The sequence below is a fragment of the Helianthus annuus genome, chromosome 3 (genome assembly GCF_002127325.2).
Source record: "Helianthus annuus cultivar XRQ/B chromosome 3, HanXRQr2.0-SUNRISE, whole genome shotgun sequence".
In the NCBI taxonomy this organism is placed as follows: Eukaryota; Viridiplantae; Streptophyta; class Magnoliopsida; order Asterales; family Asteraceae; genus Helianthus; species Helianthus annuus.
In genome coordinates, this window is record NC_035435.2 from 55,160,862 (window position 1) to 55,175,762 (window position 14,901).

The following is a 14,901-nucleotide window of genomic DNA, read 5'->3' on the forward strand; positions in this document are numbered from 1 at the left end:
ACACAAGTCTCGCTACTCGGTACATCCAGGGTCGGATAAAATGTACCACGACAACAACACTACATATTGGTGGCCTAGTATGAAGGCCCACATTGCTACGTACGTTGGAAAATGCTTGACCTGTGCGAGAGTCAAGGTCGAATATCAGAAACCAGCTGGCCTACTTCAACAGCCTATGATACCACAGTGGAAATGGGAAGAAATTTCCATGGACTTTGTTACAGGCCTACCGAGAGCTCAGCGTGGGAACGACACAATATGGGTGATCGTGGATCGACTCACCAAGTCTGCACACTTCCTGGCTATTAAGGAAACGGATACGTTCTCCACTCTCGCAGATATCTACCTCAAGGAAGTTGTTTCGAGGCACGGGGTGCCCATTTCTATTATTTCGGATCGAGATGCACGATTCACGTCAGAACTACGGCATGCGATGCACAAAGCGTTTGGCTCACGTTTAGACATGAGCACAGCATATCACCCTCAGACGGATGGGCAGTCTGAGCGAACTATTCAAGACATGCTTCGAGCGTGTGTTATTGATTTCGGCAACGGCTGGGAAAAGCACCTCCCTTTAGTGGAGTTTTCGTACAATAACAGTTATCACACCAGCATTCAAGCCGCTCCATTCGAGGCATTCTACGGACGTAAATGCCGGTCACCTCTCTGTTGGGCAGAGGTGGGGGATACTCGAATTACGGGTCCAGAGATTGTAGTGGACGCTATAGAAAAGATTGCACAGATACAACAACGCATGACGGCAGCACGCGACCGTCAGAAAGCCTACGCGGGCAAGCGTAGCAAGCCTTGGAACTTCAGGTCGGGGACCGGGTTTTATTGAAAGTCTCACCCTGGAAGGGTGTGGTTCGATTTAGTAAACGAGGCAAACTCAATCCACGGTATGTTGGACCATTTGAAATCACTGAAGGAATAGGCCCAGTAGCCTACAGACTGAACCTACCAACTGAACTCGGTGCAGTTCACTATGTATTTCACGTGTCGAATCTGAAGAAGTGTCTGTCAGATAAGACCCTCATAGTTCCTTTAAGGAACTCACTATCGACGAGCGGTTGCAGTTCGTCGAGGAACCAGTTGAAATCACGGACCGGGATGTGAAGGTCCTCAAAAACAAGAGAATCCCTCTTGTTCGAGTTCGTTGGAACTCCAAACGTGGTCCAGAGTACACCTGGGAACGCGAAGACAAGATGAAAGAAAAGTGTCCCCAGTTATTCGAAACCAATGCATCCACTTCTGAGGCTGAAGCTACTACTACCGAATTTCGGGACGAAATTCCAAATCAACGGGGGGATGATGTGACACCCCAGGAAAATCAGTGAACGATGTAACTTACCTAGCTTCCTCAGTAAGTGCGTACCAAATTTCGGGACGAAATTTCTTTTAAGTTGGGGATAATGTGACAACTCGAGCTTTTGACTTTCACTTTCGCATTTAATGCGCGTTGACTTTGACTTTGACTGCTTAGTTGTTGGATTGTGGACTTGAATTATACGAGTTGTGTGTTAATGAAAATATATATACATTTTGATTGTTTGATCGTGCATAGTTGTTTGCTACATTGTGAAACTTGTAAACTAGTTAGCATGAAACACATTACATTACACAAGCAACCTTCGAAGGATGTCCACGAAACATGGTGCATGAATCGAAGGATGACGAAACACATCCTTCGATCCAGAAGATCATCCTTCGGATTGATAAGTCTCGAAACATATCATTCGGGCCATGAAGGAATCCTTCGACATCTTTCGGCCCAGTCTTTCTATGGGCTTGGCCCATAACTGTGATAAGTATTTAGACGTGAATGCATGTAGTTGGCAGTCATTTTTTTTACAAACCCTAGACGGCCATCTCTCCCTCTCTCGCTCTTTCGTTCAAACCGGACGGCAAAGCAACCGGAGACCGCCTTCTTGATCGGATCATCCTTGTTTTCCCTTTTATCGGTTAGTGCTTGATATCGAATTGCTTGATAAATTGATTATCGGACTGCTTGAAGTTTTATGTTAGTTGGTGTGTTAACCGGCCGGATATCGTGTCTTAGTAGTTTAATGATGTTATATGTGCCTGTGATTAACCGAGTATGTTATGTGTTTAATCGAACTGATTTGAATGATTGTTAAGATGTTATTGTGTATCGGTTAGTTTTGTAATCGGCCGAACAGGTTAGTTAATCGGCCACCATATAACCGGACTTGTTGTTTGATGATCTAGGGTTTCGAATAAATGTAATTGATTATGTCGTAATTGATAAGCGAGTCATAGGGTTCATGATGGTTGGTAAATACACAGTCGGATTGCACGGCTTAGAGCTAAAACCGAACAACCCGTGATCGGCCGTTATATGCTCAAATGTTTGAATATTGATCATGCTTTGATTTGATTAGGGTTCATGAGAAAACCGATGGATAATTGACTGTTTGATCGATTGCATGCTAAACTAAAAGTTGGAAATTATGTTAATTGATCTGTTTCCGAAACTGTTTGATCTATTTGCTGATATTACGGAATGTTAGTTGGAAACTGATAATTGATAATCACAGCAAAACTTGGAAACTTGTAACGTAACTGATATCCATCGAAAGATATCAGTTACTCGAAACATGGTAGTAACCGTAAGATACCGAAAGATACTAGATGTTCGAAACATAGTGTTGACCGAAGGATAGCAATGACCGAATGATAACATTAAGTTCGAAACATAACATTCTGTTCGAAAGATAGCTATGGTACCTGTTAGTCGAAAGATCTCTAATGTGTCGAAAGATGACCATGAATCGAATGATAGCTGATGTGCTACTGTGAAATAATACGTGTTGTGTCGATATGCAAACTGACTGTTATGTGAACATTAAATTACATGCGTATCGTTATGAACATGAACTGATTTGTTATACGTGCATACGATAGGACGTGAATAAATTACTTGTGAGTGCATAACTTAGCATACCGAGCAAACCAAGGTGAGTTCACACAGCCAAGGCATGGGTTCCCAGGGTGGGAATGGGTTGGAAGATTACTTGTGCATACTTTGATACTGTAACGAACGATTAAACTGTTGATGCTTACGAACTACTCAACTGCCTTCGCACCCACCCTGGTCGGTAAAGACTATGGTCGCGAACGAACTGATAAATTGCCTTCGCACACACCCTGGTCGGTAAAGACTATGGTCGCGAACTAACGAACATAATCTTCGCACACATGCCTGGGAGGCCGCGATGGAACTGATACGATACGAAACTTAATTGAACAAACGCACTATTACTCAAACTAAACTATAAACTGTGAACTCGCTCAACTAGTTTGTTGATTATCTGCTGCATGCCTTGCAGGACCTTAGGTACTTATGGAGCTTGCACTGGAGGAGCGGGACGTTGTGGGCAGTGGGTTAAGAACGCTATGTTTAAACATTTCGAATAATTGAACTTATGGTTTACTTGGGTTATTTACTTATGCTTCCGCTACTGATACTATGATTGTTTTGAAACGTCAATTGTATTGAACGGGGTTTTACGAATTACTTTATTTATATTATGCTATGTTCAATATGATTGATGGCTTGATCCTGGTCAGTCACGCTCCCAAGCGGTGATACTCCGCAGGTGGATTTTGGGGGTGTGAAAGCCCAACAACAAGAAAAGGGCTCATAACAGCAAAGGCAAGAAAATGGTTGTTGTTGCTGCCAAATCTGCCACCAACAACAAGCAGGTTGCTAAACCACCCCCTCCTCAGGAGCGTCAGTGCTTTGAATGCAACCAAATGGGGCACTGGATAAGGAACTGCCCACAGTATCTAGCCAAGCTGAAGGCGAACAAGGCCAATAACATTGGCACTTCTTCAAGTATTCTTATTTATGTTATTGAACTTTTTACTGTCTCCAGCAACACATGGGTATTTGATACCGGGTGTGGTTACCACATCACTAATGTTTTGCAGGAGCCTGAAAAGTGGAGGAAGCTGAAACAAGGCGACATGGAACTCATCATTGGTGATGGGAAAAGAGTGCCCGTTCTTGCAACCGGCACATTTCATTTTTCATGTCCTTCTGGCCTTGTAGTTAATTTTAACAATTGTTTGTTTGAACCTAGTATAACCAGAAACATTATTTCGGTTTCCCTTTTGTTTGAACAAGGTTTCAAGTACGTTTTTAATGGTATTTCTATTTCTGCCTACTTGAATGATGTCTTTTATTTTGAGGCTAAACCTCGAAATGGTATTTATGAGATTGATGTTCAAACATGTAATAACATATATCATCTTTCTAAGCGTAACAAACCTGGTATTAATGAAACCTTTCTATGGCATTGTAGACTTGGCCACATAAGTAAGGCACGCATAAAATGGCTCCAATCCGAGGGGATTCTTGAATCCACTGGACAGGACTCCTTTAATGATTGCGAATCTTGCTTAGCTGGCAAACTCACAAAGCGTCCCTTCACTGGTGTTGGTGAACGGGCCAATGGTCTTCTAGGACTCATTCACACTGATGTATGTGGCCCTTTTAGAACCATGACAAGGAACCATGAAAGATACTTCGTTACTTTCATCGACGATTATAGTCGATATGCTTATGTCTATCTTATGAAGCATAAGCATGAAACTTTTGAAAAGTTCAAAGAGTTTCAAAACGAAGTAGAAAACCAACTTACTAGAAAGATAAAAATACTTTGATCAGATCGAGGTGGCGAATACCTCAGCTTAGAGTTCCTCAATCATCTCAAAGAGTGTGGAATAATTTCAGAACCCACTCCACCTGGCACGCCCCAACTTAATGGCGTGAGCGAGAGGAGAAATCGAACCCTACATAATATGGTTCGTTCGATGATGTGTAGAACTAACTTGCCTCACTCCTTTTGGGGTCATGGTCTTATGACTGCCGCCCGCATTGTCAATCTGGCTCCGACTAAAAAGGTAAACAAAACCCCATATGAGATATGGCATGGGCGTAAACCCAATTTGGAATACCTAAAAGTATGGGGATGTGATGCATACATCACAAGTGATGCTGATGATAAGCTCGATCCTCGAGGCGAAAAGGTTGTTTTCGTCGGATACTATAAAAGAAGCGGATATTATTTCTACCATCCTGATGCAAATGTTATTTCCATCAAAAGGAAGGGGTACTTTCTCGAGGAAGAACTTCTTAATCGAGGAACTGGAAATAATGTGGTTGATCTTGAAGAAATTCGAGAACCAACAACAACCGCTGATGAAGTCGGAACGTCTGAACAACAAGAAATTGTTGCTGATGAATCAGACATGAACACAGGCGTTCGTAGAAGTAGCAGGACTCGTAAAGAACCTGACAGATACCTTTGGCATCTCGAAGGTGCTGAAGTCTTGGTAGTAGATGAGTCTAATGACGAACCTACTAACTACAAATCTGCTATCTCAGATCCTGAATCCGCGAAATGGCTGGAAGCCATGAACGCTGAGATGCAATCTATGCATGATAATCAAGTCTGGGACTTGGTTGAGCTACCCCCCGAATCCCGGGCAATAGGGAGCAAATGGGTTTTCAAGAGAAAAACCGATATGCATGGAAATGTACACACCTTTAAAGCACGGCTAGTTGCGAAGGGTTTCACTCAAACTTAGGGTATTGACTATAATGAAACCTTCTCGCCCGTTGCTATGATCAAATCGATCAGGATATTGCTAGCCATAGCCGCGTACTATGACTACGAGATATGGCAAATGGATGTCAAAACCGCTTTTCTTAATAGGCATCTCTCTGAAGATGTCTATATGGTTCAGCCAGACGGTTTTGTTGATCCAAAATATCCTACTAGGGTGTGCAAGCTGAATAAGTCCATTTATGGACTCAAGCAGGCGTCTCGTAGCTGGAATCTTCATTTTGACCAAAAGATCAAAGAGTTTGGTTTTGTCAAAAATGAAGATGAGCCTTGTGTTTACAGAAAGGCTAGTGGGAGCACTATATCATTCCTCATCCTATATGTGGATGATATACTGATCATTGGAAACAGCGTCCATATGCTTAACGAAGTTAAACACTATTGGGGAACTTGTTTCGCAATGAAAGATCTTGGAGAAGCAGCTTATATTCTAGGAATCAAGATCTATAGGGATAGATCTAAGCGGCTTCTAGGGCTAAGTCAAAGTACATACATGGACAAAATGATGACACGCTTTAAGATGGAAAACTCCAAGAAAGGAGGTGTTCCTATGACTAAAGGGATTGTGTTGAACAAATCGCAATCTCCTTCAACGGACATTGAAATTAAGCGAATGGAAGGAGTTCCATATGCTTTAGGGATTGGCTCTATCATGTATGCTATGTTATGTACTAGACCTGACGTCTCGCATGCTTTAAGCATGACTAGTCGTTATCAGCAAGCTCCTAGCATTGCCCATTGGACTGCTGTCAAAACATTCTGAAGTATCTGAGAAGAACTAAAGATATGTTCTTAGTATTTGGAGGAGTAGAAGAAGAGCTCACTGTACGATGTTACACTGATGCCGGTTTTCAAACTGACCGAGATGATTCTCGCTCACAATCAGGTTTCGTATTCACTCTAAATGGAGGAGCTATCTCATGGAAGAGCTCCAAGCAGAGTGTGGTGGCGGATTCAACCACTGAATCTGAATATATAGCCGCATCATATGCTGCTTGGATGAAGAAATTCATAACCGATCTCGATGTGGTTCCAAGCATTAAGAAACCCATCGAGATATTCTGTGATAACACAGGTGCTATTGCTCAAGCCAAAGAGCCCAGGTCTCATCACAAGGCCAAGCATATTCTAAGAAAGTTCCACTACATACGGGAAATTGTGGAACGTGGAGACATCGTGATAAGCAAAGTGGACACAGATCAAAACCTAGCAGACCCGTTTACTAAGCCCATGACTCGGGACAAACATGATCAGCACATGGGTGCTATCGGGCTTAGATTAGCTAGCAGTATGTTTTGATTTAGTAATTGGATGTACGAAATTTTAACAATTGTACTTTTGAATTCAATTTTGATTTATTGGTTAAATGCAATTTTGAATCTTATAACTGTGTTCTATTTTAATACGTTTAATCCGTGAATCTTGCATTCTAAACTATCCGTAGTCGGTCAGACTCGTGGGAATGATTCTGAATTAAGACTATTCTGACTTTGGACTCAAGGAGTTGACTTCCAAATTCACAGACCTCATTGAGAATGACGTTGGATGTAACTCGCATCAAATCATCTTCATGGATCTTAGTCATAAGATGTTTTGATATTGGTATACTCATTTAGTATCCTTTGACCTGAGATACTTATTAGAACTTCCGTTTACCAAGGATTATTCTTTGATTACTGTCAACCGCTGTCGCGTAACTGCCAGTCATAAAGGCTTTAATTAGGAATAGTTATGAAGTTCAGTGGGAGTTGTTTATAGTCGATATGGGATTCTGTACTCTTACATGATATGTAAAAGTTAGACATTGTGGCGCCCTCGTTGATTCAAACTGGTGAAGTGTAAGGCCTTACCCAAACTTACTACTGTGTGTTTGTTCGGACCACTTTGACTCTTAATCGAGAACAATAATAATTGAACACCATATGAGAATGAACTTAATCCATGTCTCATTGATTCAATTTATGTCTTTTACAGAAAGGATGAATGACAACAATTACCATAAGTCTATTGTCTTGCAATAGTAAGTTGTTACTAATGGCAAGGTGTTTTGGTTAATGACTTTAAAGTGTCATACCTTGTTAGGGGCAGTCATGTGCAGCTAGAGCGCCGCTGACTGTTTGCGTTGAGGATTTTATCGAAGGCCGTCCAAGTGGGAGATTGTTGGATTTATATGTACGGGTTCGATAAGTCAACGCTGCTGACCGAGCTATGACCCGTAAGAGTTACACCTTGGGCAACAAACATTAAATCCACTTAACTTGGTTAACTGGTGACCACGAACAATTAATGAAACGAAATATATAATTGTCTAGAATAATTATATATCCGCGAGAAACGAGATTTATTATTTATACGGGTTATAAATAGTATATCGTTTAATTACTTATATAATTAAACTTTGTTTTTCGGGCTTCGTATCACGTGTGGGCTTGAACTTATTATATTGGACTTTGGGACCTAAGAGTAATTAGGGATGTTAACCTAAATATATTACTATATATATTTTACGTTAATCATTTCCTTGGTGGTCTAGTCCTCTGCCGTAACACATCACAAAAGCAAAGGAAGTCAATTTTGTGAGAAAATCACAAAATAGAAGTTGGCTTTCAAAGCAAGAAATACGGCCACCACCTTTTAAGTGCTGCCCTATTTTTCCTTTTCTTTGCATTGTGAGGACCGGTCAAGCCAAAGCCGCCATCGCTCAGTTCGTGTTCGTGTCTAGCACTCGTTTATTGTACCTCGGTATCTCACACTGTTAATTATTAACCACAAGGGTATAATTTTTCTCATCGGTAGATTAATTATTATATACACCGTATTGTATGTTTGTAACCATGATCCTGTTCGGTTCACTTTTGGTGTTGATTATATATTTATTCCGCTGCGTATTTATTAATTATATATTTAGTTAATAAAATATGTCAAACCCGTTTTGATAAAAAGTAAAATTGACACCACTGAATCCCAACAGCATCTTCATGCTAGTGACTCAAAACTTTATATATCACGCCCAGGCTTATAAAACATTACATGTAACTCAACAAATTATGACTGTGCTAACCTATGATTCTAGCCATAAAACGGTTACTTGGTATGTAACCTATGATTCTAGCCATAAAACGGATACATGGTGTACCACGCGCAACGCACATGTGGATCTAACACTGGTTATATTTATAAAGTTTAACTACGTTACTAAATTTTATAAATCACAAAGCATTATTATATAAAATTAAATAATTGCACAAACCATGTTTTGGAGATTTATTCATTTAACTTAGGGGTTGTTCGTTTACATCTTAATAAGGCTCTTAATGGTTCAGACAGACTTCTTACTGGTTCAGCACTTAATGGTTCAGACTGTTTGTTTCGTGAGGAGATGTCTGAATGGTTCAGACATTTGCCTCTGAATGGCTAAATATTAAACAGAGTCTGAATGGTTAAGACCTCTAATCTAAATTGGTCGGACATTTGTCTCTAAAGTATTAAGCATTATACTGGCTCTTAATGGTTCAGACCTCTTACTAGTTCAGCACTTAATAGCACTTAACTATTCAGAAGTTGCCCAACAGCCCCTTAGTCATTTTACCTTTCTAACACATGTCTAAAATGAATTAAACAATTATTTACTATATAAAAGTTCAAGGGACTATATAAAATGTATTTTTTTATAAATTGGGAAACACTATATTAAATTTAAATTTTATACATGCATGTACATGTGTTATGTGTATGTCCCTGTATATGTATCTATGTATGTATATACGTATGTGTATTTGTACATCTCGTCGTCTTTGTGTTTGTATATGTGTATGTGTACGTGTACGTGTACGTGTTTATATGTGTATATTTATGTTTATGTTTATCTATTTGTATGTAAATTTATTGTATGTATTTGAGATTAAATATATTTTAGCGCGTAGTTGATTTTATTACTTGGTATTAAATAAGAAGTTCTTGATATTAAATACACACAATTAAAAATCAATCCCTATGGTGAAATAGTAATCTAATTTATAGTAACTTAATAGATCAACTCGACCTTTCATTGTCAACTCTTACAACTTGGCACCTTGTAATGTATTAAACAAGTTGGCAATTAATAGTATGTAGAATGAACTTTGTTTTAATTTTAATTTAATAAGGAAACATCATGCTCCTTCACCCTAGATTACATTTAAAGCAATATAACTTCTAACTATTAACACTAATCTATGTGATCCGTGGACTTTGGCATACATAAAAGCTAATTGATCTTTTTTTTAAGGAAAACTTCATTAAAACACACCCAGGCCCGAAGACCGAGCCTGGGAACAACGGGAACACCCTACATAATTACAAATTTACACCAATCCGACCAAGAAACAGAATTTATACCACAATCTATACTTAAACCAAATAAAGCCCAGGGACCTAACTTCACTAAAAATGCTATCTACCTTGACCTCCGACTGGGAAAACATTACCCTATTCCGAGCCAACCAAAGGCACCAACAAGAAGTGAAAATGATACCTTGAACGACAGCCCTCTCAGCCGAAGCAATATTCCCGGATTTGTTAATCTCGAGCAAGTCTTTAAAGGAGAAAGCAAAAATAGGAGAAATACGACACCACCGACTAACCTTTTGCCATAAAACCACCGCGATCGAACAAGAGGTGAAAAGATGCTCAACTGATTCGATGTCCGTCTTGCACAGAGGACACAACCCATCTCCGACCACAATCCCCCTCCTTTCAAGCGCATCAGAAGTAGGAATCCTATTCATCTCCGCTTTCCAGACGAACATATTGCATTTTTTCGGAACTCATTTACACCAATCCAACACAAAACTGTTACAACCATCTGAGCCCCTCAAAACTCTCCTGACCGAGCTAACCGAGAAAGACCCCGACTGATCCCCTATCCATCTCCAATCATCGTTCCTGTTCCCCAAAGAAATAGAGGCGACGACTGACACAAGAGAGTTCAACTCAGCAACCTACTACCCTTCATTGCCACCTACGTTTAGCCAGAAAAGAAAAAAAAGATATGCATCTTGTTAAATTTCTTTTCTTTCTCTTGGCATTCTTCTCTTGTAATATCTTATCCCAATATAAAAGTTTCAATACCTCGGCTATACCCGTAACCCAGGATACCAAAACATCTCTTCCCAAGGTTTCTTGGTTTCTTAAGAAATGAACTTGGGATGGAGAACCCTATTACCTCATTGACCTTGATGCTCCTTTCACATGGCAAGATTGTATTGTGCGTCGATTTCTGCACGTTAGAGGAATGATGCAAATTTCCCTTAGAATGTGACCACAAGTTTTGCAAAGAAGCACACACTTATATCAATCCTACATGTCCTTCTCTCAATATCACAGCCAAATATGGTTGCAATATATGTGCAGTCACCCCATTGAATCCCATCTCAGAATCTTGCAAGTTGTCACAACTAACCACCGATTTGATACGACCATACGGAATGGATGGTTGAAACCCTAGTTTAATTGGGTATTCTACGTTTGGAACCGAGTTTGTAGTATCATAGAAAGGAATAGGATTCGTGTCACACCCTCAAATTCCACATGCGAAGTATTATCGCGAAGCGTGCGACTGCCCAGGATCCAGCCACTAATTATTTTGAACCATTTGTGAAATGTGAAAATTATTACTAATAGTACAATTAGTGACTTAATTTAAAAGTTTAAAAAATATAATTCAAGTTTGTAACGGAAATGTAATTTAAAACTTATCACAGTTAGAAACCACAAATTAAATAATGTACAAAAAATGTAACTTTCCAAACCACACACATTCCATCCGTTTGCAATGCCCGTCCGCAGCTATACCTGTAAATCTGCAAGCATGCAGTCAAATGTCAACATAAAGTTGGCGAGTTCACGGTTTTAAAAAGGTTTTCTCGTTTTATCCAAAAATATTAATTATTAAGTTACCATTTATAAAACATGCCACAGGGAGCTACCCAATGTAAGCCACTGAACTATGTAGTACTGATACTGCGACTATTGTGTTGTTTGCCCCAGATCAATGTCTACCATCATTGATCGGTCCTAAGGCCTATTAGTTCACGCCCGATCCTATCCAGGCACGGTGTGAGGTTTGTCAAACCTAATAGCGCTATCAACTAATATCCCATTCGCCATATCCAGCGATTAATCGGTATAAGTGTTGGGGACTTCATGGTAGAGTTTCGTCTAGTATGCTAGAAACATGAAATATGAGTATTGTTTAATTATTATTCCATTCCTAAACCACCGGGAATACATGCTTTAAGTGTTAGTGTGAACTCACCTTTGCTTTGCTCGGTAGATAAAGCATTTGTCCTAAGTTGGTCAACCACGTCCTATTATGGTTACCACTTATTAGGACAGTATACAAATAATCACGTATTAACCACACGTATTTAGCAAGTAGTGTACAAGTAACAGTTTTTGTATGTTATACTAACATGTTTACATATTTACTAACATCATTACAGATTAGTCATAGTTCAAAGGTACTGTATATGTGTGCGGTTAAACAAAGACATGGGCTTTTATTAATGTGTGGTCCACTAAGGAATAAGGCCCAAGTAAGAATGTGCGGCCCACTTGTTAGTGTGCGGTCCACACAGAAGTGTGCGACCACTTGACAAGTGTGGGGTCATGCTCGTAAGTCATAAGAGGTGTGCGGGTGTAGTGTGCGGTCCATCTTTGGGTGTGCGGTCCACTAAGGTTGTGGCCCAACACCGTGTATGGCCCAAACACGAATATGCGGCACACATGAAGGTGCGTGGCACACGTTGAAGTGTGCGGCCTCCTCATATGTGCGGTCATGCAATATTGAGTTGCACACTGTGCAACACGTGTTGGTAAATTCGAAGTGTACGACCCATCAAGTTATATTCCAACTTTATCCGATCAAAGCACAAAACAAGGATTTCAACGTTACTTCCAATATTATATTTTATAAACATACGATGTAGATTCTCAATCATTAAAATACCCGTATCATGCGAACCTATTTATCATCTTACAAATCCATTCATGTACAAACTCATTATCATCCAATATTCTATCAACATCACGTTTTATATACAAACTAATTATATACTACCGCGAAACCCATCATGCTTTAAATGCATAATAGATTACTGACTTCATAATATAAACAAAATTAAGTGTAATAGTGTATTATTATGTAAAAACATATATAAATTAGTATTTACTGTACTTGTTATATTAAACACTATATGTACAGCATATTAGTATAATTAAGATATCAAAAAGTTTTCATTTTCAAACATAAATTCAAATATGATGGTTCTCTAGACCGATATAAGGCAAGGTTGGTTTGTGACGGGAGTTTGCAACAGGTTGGCATAGACTGTGGAGACACTTTTAGCCCAGTTGTGAAACCGGCCACCATTCGTACCGTTTTTCTATATCACTATTGAAATCTTGGTCGGTTCATCAGCTTAATGTTACTAATGCATTCTTGCATGGCACTCTCAACGAGACGGGCTATATGCATCAATTAATGGGACTTACACACAAACAATTTCTGGATCATATTTGTCGCCTGAAAATGTCCCTTTACGGACTCAAACAAGCACCACGTGCATGGTACCAACACTTCACTGACTATGTCCTCACTTTGGGATTCTTCAAAGTCGGTGTGGTGATTCTCTCTTCATTCTGAATCACAGGTATAATATTGCATATCTCCTTTTATATGTGGAAGACATCTTACTCGTTATGCCCTTTACGGAACTTCTGGGACAACTAATGACATACCTTTCAAAGGAATTTATATGAAAGATCTCGGTGCTCTTAGTTTTTCCTTGAAATTTTTATCACAACAAGGCTATGTAAACGACATTACTAAGTGCATCGGGATGCAATATTGCAAACCGGTGCACACACCTGTGGACACAAACACTAAGTTAAGCGTATCTTCTAGCACGGACTTCGATAACCCCACACTTTATCGAAGCTTTGCTGGCGCGTTACAATACTTGACATTCACCTACATAGACATCAATTATGTCGTCCAACAGATATACATGTACATGCATGCGCCCAAAACAACCCAATGGAATGCACTTAAACGTATTATTCTTGGAGTTGGAAGTTGCAAGATAAGCAACTTTAGTTGTTCTATCCATCTTCATACGCTCTTCCTGCTGTACGAACATGGCGCTCAGCTCACTCATCATCCATATGTCCTTCTAAGTATTGTAATTGATCTTCAATGCTTCATAGGACGGCGGAAGAAAAGTCATGAAGTGTACTAGAAAGTCATCACTGATCTCCATGTCTAACCCCTTCAGCTTATGGGCCATGTCGCTCATCATTATGATGTGCTCACAAATGTCGCGCATCCCATCATACTTAGTAGTCACCAGCTTAAGAGTCAAAGTACTATCATACACCTTAAACGTCCCTTTGAATTGCTCCTACATGGAAGCCAAGTAGATTTTACCATCCTTAGATGTCACACCCCGATATTTCCACATATTACCGGTGGGCCCGACGGAGAGTATCGTGACGTAGTTGATATCATCATTGTCAATACACACAATATAATAGCACAGGGGAAGGCTTGGTAAATAAACTATTACAAACCATAATGTCTGAGTGTCCGAATGAAAGAATATACAGACTGGATTGTAATAAGATCCACAGACGGATCATAATTAAATACAAGAAAACAAAGTAACAGACTTCAGGTATCTATGGATTTGCAAGATCCTCTTATGACACCTAATAGCTCCAGCCTTATTTCGAGAGGTACCTGTCAATCAGTCTTTAAGAAAACACGTCAGTTTACACTGGTAAATACAAATAACTGACTCTTTTGAAAAGATTTATGAAAATTTATTTAAGTGCACATGGCACAAATCTTTTATAACATGGGACAACTTTTTAAAGATAATCTTGTATACAATTTTACATGTTTGTCACACATATGGGGCCGGTTTGGAAGTCGGTCATAATTAACCGACTCACCACTTATAGAACCCACAAAGGAGTTATCCCCAACATGTGGGTTATATTAGCATTTGCATCTGTCAGGTGTATGCCTACACCCCGTGCATAGGTCGTGGCCATTTCAAATGAAATGAGCCGAGGATATCCAGGACACGGTCGAATTAACCCCCAATGCTTATGTTATCAAACAAAATAGATTAAAACGGGTTATGTAAATTTATTAATCACAATCCGATTAAATGATTTCATACCCGACCAAGCGGTATTATTA